Source organism: Mus musculus, chromosome 3 (genome assembly GCF_000001635.26).
Source record: "Mus musculus strain C57BL/6J chromosome 3, GRCm38.p6 C57BL/6J".
Taxonomy (NCBI): Eukaryota; Metazoa; Chordata; class Mammalia; order Rodentia; family Muridae; genus Mus; species Mus musculus.
Genome location: NC_000069.6, coordinates 65572227 through 65581511, shown reverse-complemented (window position 1 = coordinate 65581511; position 9285 = coordinate 65572227). Strand labels below are relative to the sequence as shown.

Here is a 9285-nt window from a genome sequence, read left to right as displayed (position 1 = left end):
TTTTTTTTTTTTTTTTTTTTTTTTTTGACACTACTAAGTAAGGAAAGCTGTGTAGAGTTCCCAGAGGGCATGGAGGACTTCTCAAGCCATCTTCCTCCAAGGTAGCCATCTTGGTTATATAAAGTAGCAACTCTGGGCTGTTTTACTGAGCCAGTCTCCTCTTTCAGAAAAGAAAAAAAACCAAAAACCAAACCAAACCAAAACAAAAACCTATGCCCTTGAGCCAGAACAAATGCCCTTAGGAATAGGATTTTCTTTTCTCTTTGTAAATGGAGAAAAATGAAGGTAGTTAGCCTGACTCCCTATGGTGGGAAAATGCTTTCAGCTCTTCCACCTTGCTGGGTTCTCCTCACAGGAGACACTGGCCCTTGGCTCCCCGTTGTACTGTGGAATTCCCCCCTGACACTACCAGAAAGGTTAAGAAAAACAAAAAAGAATAAAAGGTGGCTCCTGTCCTTTATTAGCAACAAAGCTTGGGGCTAGCACAGAGTAGGGAAAAGGCCACTGGTGCTGCCCAGACTGTGTTTACTGAAGCGCTCTCTCAAACACTCCAGGGCAAGACACACAACCCCTGTGATCCACCTAAACTTGCTCTGAGAAATGATGCCTTCTGCTTCGCTACATGGTTACGAGAAACAAACAAACAAACAAACAAGCAAACAAGCAAACAGTTTTTAAAAGAAGTTAAAACCTGAATGTGGTGGAGGAGGCCACTCAGATCATCAGAGAAATGGCTGTAGGTTCTAACTCTCTATCTGTCCCGTTCCCGGTCCCCATCCCCGCCCCTCCCCCAATACTGAATTTAAGATGTTCTTTCCTTCGGGGTCTGTTTTCATTTTGTTTTGTTCATTTCTGCTTTTAACAGAAAAACAACTGCATTATAGCTTTCCCACCCTCACTTCTGTGGCAGAAGGCGTGGTCATAGACCCTGGGTCCTTGGCCTCTGAATCTTCAGTGTGGATTTAACGAAGTCTGTGCTCCAGTCCACCCTGCACCCGGACAGGTAAGAGTCAAGAAGCTAGACACAGGGGAGTCCACATTTCCCAGGCCTCCGGGCTGTTCGCATCTGTGTACCTCACCTGGCTCTGCATGCGTGCATTTGAACCTTGGTGTTGAGGAATGTGTAATATTCCGGGCACCCGGCCCTGCCTACACTCCTCTGCATCTTTTCACTTTCACACTGAGTTTTTGATCACTATTTTCACTTTCATTATCATGTTGGAACACCCTTTCCTCCTCAGCACAATGTGGAATTTCTAAGCTGTACTTGAAGAAGAAATGGACCCATATAATTAGAGGTAACCTGCGTTCTATGCTGCTATGTGATCATCAGTGTTGAAGAGTCATGTCCCTCCTCTAGATCTGTAGTATGGCTAAATTTTCAGCGATTCAAAAACTTAGATTCCTCCGAGTGCTGTTGGTTTTGAGACAGCAGTGTATCCCATCCAAGATAGAGAGGCTTTTGTGAAGCACCAGAGCTGATGGCTTCTGGGTCCTTTTCAATCCTAACATTTGTTTTCTCTCTCTTCCCAAATGTACCTCCTCCTCCACTCCCAGTAGCTCATCTTTAAGCTGCTGAAGCCTGAAGCCTCTGTGCCTTCTAGGTGGTCCCACGACTTGAGACCACTTTACTCCTCTCAAGCCGAAGCCTGGACGTTCCACACTGTAGAGGAGATAGGCTGTGTGGTGATTCTAACAATATCGTCATTATTTAAAAGAGTACAGTGGAGGGTCAGAAATCAGGCAGCCAACAGCACAGAACCACAGGTTGGGTCAGAGGTCATCTGTAGGCAGGCAGAGCTCAACATTCCTCGAGTGCCATGTCCCAGTAGACTCACAAAGAGGCTTCTGCTGCAGGGAAAGGAGAGTATTGCTGGCGGAGGAGTGGGGGATAAGGTTCTCGTGACCCATCAACAGGACACCCACACCCGTGAGCACTGAGAACCAATTTAGTCTTCTTCCTACTCCTATGACCACCATTAACCAGCTCCCACCTCCACGATGGGCTCCAGTGTTGGAGAATGTCCAGCACTCAGGAATACAAATATTTAACTTGTGTGGAAATATTTTATTGGTGTTGCCTATGAGCAAAGGCCAAATATGTGTTTTCCTACATCCCTTGATCTTGTTTCTAATTCAGACAGTGTAGATTTAAAAAAGAAAGAGAAAAACAAAAGCAATGAACACACACACACACACCCGTGGCGGGGTCCGGATGGACTGGCTGTGTGGTAGAAAAAGAAGTGGAATGTGGGGTTGTACGAGGGAAAACAACAACAAAAAGGTAGGAGATGCTGCAGAACTCTCAGCGAGTGTGAATGAACATGAAACACAACTTTAGAAAGGTCTCTTCATTTAGAAAGTAAACGTCAACAAGAAGGCTCCATGTGGTGAGGAATTTGAAGCTATGGGCTGGCTTGCTGCCACTTGGGCTTGGCACTTGCTACCAAGCCTGAGGACCTGAGTTCAACACCTGGAACCCACATGGTGGAAGGAAAGAACCAACTCCCAGAAGTTGTCCTCTGATCTCCATGTGCTAGCCATAGCACTCACTGCACCCTCTCTCATCTCATAAATGTAATGAATTGGTTCAGTTAAATAACAGTATTATTTCCTTGGATGCTTAACTCTAGCAAGTTAGTGAGGTCCCTCGTTTAAAACAGAAGCATTCACTTTAATGCCAGCACTTGGGAGGCTGAGCCAGGTAGCTCTCTATGAGTCAGAGGCCAGCTTTAGTCTACATAGTGTGTTTCAAGCCAGTAAAAGTTAATGGTGAGAACTCATCTTAAAAAGTCAAATACAAAATAAAATAAAATAATAAAATTGAAGCATTAAAAATACCATTTGCCAACAAGATAAATATTGAGACCATAAATAGAATTGAGAAAAAAAAAATTTGATCCCTTAAGCCGTGATTTGGAAAAAAAAGAAATACTTTTAGTTAATACATTTACCAATCTAAATAATGTAAAATTATTATAATTGGTTGGCATTAAATCATGGAGGAAAACATCTCAGATCAGCAGGCCTGTAACTGATCAATATCTGGGAGAATGGGATGACTTCAAATCTTAGGGCAGCTGGTTTATTATAACCTTCTGGAAATTTCCCCTAAAGTTTCATACCTCAGTCATAAACAAAATGTGACAATCGTGTTTCACGACTCTATTGTAAGAAAATGAACAATCCAGAATGCCATCACGTTTCTAAGTGCAAGATCACCCTTAGGGCAGTGAATGAACATTTCTCTTTGAGAATCAACCTGAGGGCTGGTGAGATGGCTGAGTGAGTGGTAAAGTTGCTTGCTGCCAAGCTCAGCGACCTGAGACTGATTCCTGAAACTCACACAGTGGAATGAGAGAACCAACTCTTGAAAACTGTCCTCTGACCTCCACACTTGTGCTATGTCATGGCACATGCACCCCACCCCCAACGACCTCAAATAAATAAATATGTTAAAAAACAAAACAAAACAAAACATCTTTTCAAAAGACCAATGGGGTAGGGGGTGGATAGTTTGTTGTGGGGCAGTGAGCAGTGTACAGACAGCCTGGTCCTGGTCGAGAACAGGCCTGGAACCCTGGAGACCTGGTGGGCAGTGACTTCTGCCTTCATGGGATGGTAGGAGTTTGGCCACGCCTCCTGGACCCCTGGCTCCTGTAGCAGCTACAGCCTCCCACAGTCCACTGCAAAGAGGTGTGTGGCCATTAGTCAATGCCCCAAGCTCCTGGTAGTCTGTCTGGACTCCACCCCCATAGTTACCTGGCAACAGTCAGGTATGCTCCGCCCCACAGGTACCTGGCAACAGCTAGAATGGCATAGCCCATTATAAAAGGAGCTGCTTGCCCCCTCCTCCCTCTCTTTCTCTCTAGTTCTTACTTTTGCTTCCTTGCTCCTCCTCTCTCTGACTTCCCTTCTCCTCTCTCCAAATGGCCATGGCCAGCCTCTGCTTCTCTCCTCTCCTCTCTGCCCTTCTACAATAAACACCTTAAAACCATGGACTGTCTCATCTCACCGGGACCCACTGTGCTGGAGCAATGAAGCAGGTCTTCCCTCCTAATGAGCCGTGCCTCTAACCTCATGCCAGGGAGACTCCCTGTGCTACAGCCATGGCCGCCACCAACACCAACCAACTTAGCCGCCTGAGCTAGTCAGACTCTCTCCTCCCCTCCCAGCAGTAACCTGCCAGAGCTCTCCCTCTACCCGTTTCATTTCTGCCCCCAGTCAAAGTCCACCTGAGGGTCCTCACCTGTTCTCAGATCTTTAGCGACATACAGCAGTGTCTGGGATGTTCAAGAGTGAGAACCTGTCATCCCTGGCCTCCGTGTGACTCAGGGACCACAGAACCGACTCTTCCGTGGTGCCCAGTGCGGCATCTGTGATGCCCAAGAGTCGGAACGAGACTCTGGCAATTCTGCAGGGACCCCAGACTGCGCCTTTTCCCATCCCTGGTGCAGGATCCTGAGGCTTCTCCCAGTCCAATGCCCACTCGGCAGAAGCCTGGGGTCTGGTGCTATCAAACTCCCCGAGTCTGCCCCACCCAGCAGCCCTAGCCCCAAGAGGACTGGGGATCCCGTTTTTACCCCACAGTCTGTGGGTGAGAGTGTATAGGGGTACACAACAAAGTCTTCTAAAAGTCTGGCAAGCCAAGGGCTAGGAGATGTAAGTTAGTGACAGTCTACTTGTTTGGCACACAGAAGACCCTGTGTTTGGTCCCAGGATTATAGACTGGCTAATTGGCTGACAAAGTCAATGAGCTGAGAGTTTTGTAGCTGGTCATTGCTACTTTGTGGATTCTTCTTTTTCCTACGTTTTATTTCCCACCCACCCTCTTACCTGCCCTCCCCCCGCCCCCGCCCTGTTTCACCTCCTAACACTAGATAGGATAAAGGGGAGAGAGGAAGCCAAGATAGATGCCTGAATCTAATTTCCTTCCTTTTGTTTCTTTCTTTGACTACCGCTACTAACAACAACAAACCTCCCTAAACAACCAACAACCGCCCATTCTGTTTCTCTGGGCTCTAGCGTTTAAATGCCTTGTGAAAAGTTCCCAGAATCCCAATTGTCACAAAATTGCAGAAACTATGTGCAGCTGGCCTCAGATGAAACCATGCCTCAGATGAAACATGAGGCAAATCATAGTCATCTGCCATGGACAGCCCGAAGCATCCCGGTATCCCCATACCTGCAATTAAAACAAAAGCACATTTTTACAATAGTTCTGAGTTTTTAAAGATTTATTCATTTTATGTATATGAGTATACCATTGTTGTCTTCAGACACACCATAAGAGGGCATCAAATCCCATTACAGATGGTGTGAGGTACCATGTGGTTGCTGGGAATTGAACTCAGGACCTCTGGAAGAGCAGCCAGTGCTCTTAACTTCTGAGCCATCTCTCCAGATCTAGTTCTGTGTTTTCAAAGAAACCAAAATTCCAAAACTGTCCTTACATTTCCCTGCTTCTGTTTTAAGCTATTAATTATGTTGAATATAGCAGGAAATTATAAACAGAGACATTTTCAATGAAACAAGCACTTTTCAGGTCGGAGGCCAAGGTTTTCAGGAGAGCTCTCCTGCTCAGTTCTAATCTTTATCAGTTTTGATGGTATCCACAGCTTTTCATTTCCTGTGGGAATATAAACAAATCCACATCCTCAACATAAAACTGTCTCTGGCTTTCATTATGATGTTGTGGTGGTTTGAATATTCTTGGTCCATGGGAAGTGGCACTATTAGGAAGTGAGGCCATGGAAGGCCATTGGTGAAGGTGTAACCTCAAATGTAGTTGACAGCCCAGGGCTGAAGGGGTCATGAAAACAAGTTGAGACTTGGCACCATGAAGATAGCTTATGAGAAGCTATTGGTGAAGCCTAGTTGCAGTGGAAGACCCCAGCATATTGGAGGTGCCAGTACCATGGGATGACCACTGTCTTAGTCGGGGTTTCTATTCCTGCAAAAAACATCATGACCAAGAAGCAAGTTGGGAAGGAAAGGGTTTATTCAGCTTACACTTCCACATTGCTGTTCATCACCAAAGGAAGTCAGGACTGGAACTCAAGCAGGTCAGAAAGCAGGAGCTGATGCAGAAGCCATGGAGGGATGTTTCTTACTGGCTTGCTTTCTTATAAAACTGAGGGATGGTGCCACCCACAATGGGCCCTCCTACCTTAGATCATTAATTGAGAAAATGCCTTACAGCTGGATCTCATGGAGGCATTTCCTCACTTGAAGCTCCTTTCTCTGTGATAACTCCAGCTTGTGTCAAGTTGACACACAAAACCAGCCAGTACAACCACCAAGAACAACCGTAACAGTGGAGTGGAGTCAACCAGAGCTTAGAGTGCTACAGAAGGCAGAGCTGGAGAAGTGACCTTTGGAGGAGCCAAGAAGATCACGTGTGGAACCAGCCCAAGAGAAAGAATCGTGTTACAGTCAACAAAACTGAAAGACACTGAACATCAGACATGGAGATGCAGAATTTGGCACTTTCCCAGCTGGTTTTTGGTCTTGTTTTGGTCCAGTATTTCTTCAATATGATGTTTTAGAATGGTAATGTATATCCTGTGATGTTGGAAGTATGTGATCTGCTTTTTGATTTCGATTTTATAGGGGATTACAGTTAAGAGATTGCATAAGTCTCAGAAGAGACATTTTAGCTTTGGACTTTTAACATTGTTGAGACTGATATAGACAATGTGGACTTTTGAAGTTGGACTAAATATATGTTTGCATTATGCTATATTTAGGTATGGCCCCCATAGACTCATATGTTTGAACAAGTCTATAGGTGCCAGGGAGTGGAATGTGATGGTTTGTATATGCTTGGCCCAGGGAGTAGCACTATTAGTAGGTGTGGCCTTGTTGAAGTAGGTGTGACTGTGGAGTAGGTGTGTCACTATGGGTGTGGGCTTTAAAACCCTCATCGTAGCTGCCTGGAAGCCAATATTCTGCTAGTAGCCTTCAGATGAAGATATAGAACTCTCAGCTCCTCCTGTACCAAGCCTGCCTGGATGCTGCTATGTTCCTGCCTTGATGATAATGGTCTGAACCTCTGAACCTGTAAGCCAGACCCAATTAAATGTTGTCTTTATAAAAGTTGCCTTTGTCATGGTGTCTGTTCACAGCTGTAAAACCCTAACTACTGCAGGGACATTGTTCTATAGCAATGACATCTAACTGAATCTTGCATAACAGAGTACCGCCCTTTACCCAGCAATTCCCCTTGCTCTATTTTTCTGTTCAGTATCAGTGGTTTCTTCCCTCCACCATGTTAACCATTGCACCTGTGGACTGGCCTCTAGTACAGCTGTCACCAATCCCTTCTAGTCTTGGGGAATAATTCAATTTTGAGCAGCCCAATTATTTAGAATTTCTTTCACATAACACAAGTGCATCCCATATGAAACCACGGGCCTCTTTAAAATGCCTTGGATCTATCATTTCTGTAGTCTGCCATCCTATCTCATCATAACCTGTTCCACACCATTGGCAGACATATGTCATGTGACTACTGGGAAAGCTGTTGGTGATCTTATAACCCCAGGATGCCCCTCCTCTAGCTCCTAGTGGTGCCTCTGGTTTGAGATTAACCCTTTTTTCAAATCTGGCTGTGTTATCAGATTGTCCTCCCACATTTTTTGTCTTTTCTCTGACCCAACCACCCTCCAGCACAGTTTCTTTCCCTCTTTCTTCCTGCAGGAAATTCCCTCTCTCGAGCTCAGTCATGAGGACTGAGCTTTTTTTGTTCTCTTCTTTCCAGTATGCCTTGATTCCCAAGTGCTTCTATCTCCACTCGAAACCTCTCCAGTTGCACAACCAACTCTCCACCCTTTCAGAAAAGAGGGAGCAGGATAACCCCTTTTGTTTTCCCAGCTCAGCCGGGCTTTGTTTCTCAGGCCCTTCCATTTCCACCTGAAAATTTCCCAACTGCTCAGCTAGTCTTTCAACCTTTTTTGAAACAAAATATATGGAAGAGGAGGGGGCAGGGGGAAGGGAGGGGGTGGAGGGGGAGGGAGAGGAGGAAGAAGAGAAGAGGGGAGATAGAGATGACAGAGGAAAAAAGGAGGGGAAGGGAAGGAAGAGGGTAAAGGGAGAAAGAAAAAACCTGAGCAAAAGCTCGCTGTCAGTCATGCTGTATAATATTTGTCTGTCACGTCCAACCTGACAGCAAGAGCATGTTTTTAACTACAAACCCCAAACAGAGAGCTGTGCACTTGCACTGTAAAGTACTTTGGGTTTTAAGCCAGTTCATGATTTTGTGTTAGGCTGCATTCTTAGCTCTCTGAGGCTGCACTGGGCCTGCAGGCTACAGGTTGGATATGCAATCTTCAGAATCCAGAGTTTAAAGAAACTTTCTCTTCTTTGTGGGAAACGTTACTTCTAGAAATCTTTCACCTGCCAGGGAGTAATTTGGCCTAGTTAAAGGATGCAGGTGTGTGGCAGCAGATGCTATTGAGAAGTGGGACATATTCAGACACAGAAAAGATTGCCAAAAGCCACGTTCAGATAACCAATAAAGAACCGTAGCGTTCTTTTCTCAGAGCCATGTCCTGGGGACTAAACTTGAATATATGCCTTCTTTTCTAGTCTTTAGTGAAAGAAACATCAGGCCCTTCTACCACCTTGAAATCCATGCAGCAAGCTTCCCTGGGAAGGGGGGCTATGGAGTGAGTTGTCCCATTATTCCGAGTTTACAAGAGAGGAATGGAAGAAAGCAGGTAGGAGAGGAAAGAAGGGCCATCTCTTCATCGGTAGAGTTGCATAGGTGGAAAAGACCATATTTGTTTGGGTAAAGCTAGAGTCTAACTACCTGCCCTGAGCCACTGTTCCCAGCCTCTTGGCCTCTGCACGGTGTCTATCTGTGTACAAGAGCCAAATGTGCAGGTCATTAAAATTAGTTTGCCAGAGACTGAGCACGACTGGGGAACCATCTGCTTGCAAGAATACTGTCCATTATCTGCTCTGATCTCCTCCATGGAAGTGGTCTGAACCTAGAACCCAGTGCCCAGCCTCCTGCTCTGCCCACTGTCAGGGTTTGTGTCCCCAGGGATATTGGACTATCCCTGGTCCCTGAACCAGCATGTGATCTACAAATGTATCTTGATTTCAAGGAGGTAGTTGGGACTCTTCCCATAATCAGTACACTGGCCCAGAGCTGTAGAGCCTGGGATAGCAAGGAGGCAGGCAGCCCCTGCCCATCCTAAGGTACCCAGAACGGGGTGACAGTATCCAAAGGGCCAAGGAGATAATCCCACACCGGTGTTTGGGTTCTAGCTTTTGAGC

The 9285-nt window shown here is 45.8% G+C and overlaps 1 long non-coding RNA gene across 1 annotated transcript; it reads left to right on the top strand.

Annotated features, from left to right (window-relative positions):
* The first annotated feature begins 661 nt into the window (after positions 1–661).
* On the top strand, positions 662–7098 carry Gm34924. The gene is made up of 3 exons (XR_375719.2): positions 662–736; positions 866–1003; positions 6259–7098. It is a non-coding gene; the product is annotated as a predicted gene, 34924 (long non-coding RNA).
* The last annotated feature ends 2187 nt before the right edge of the window (positions 7099–9285 follow it).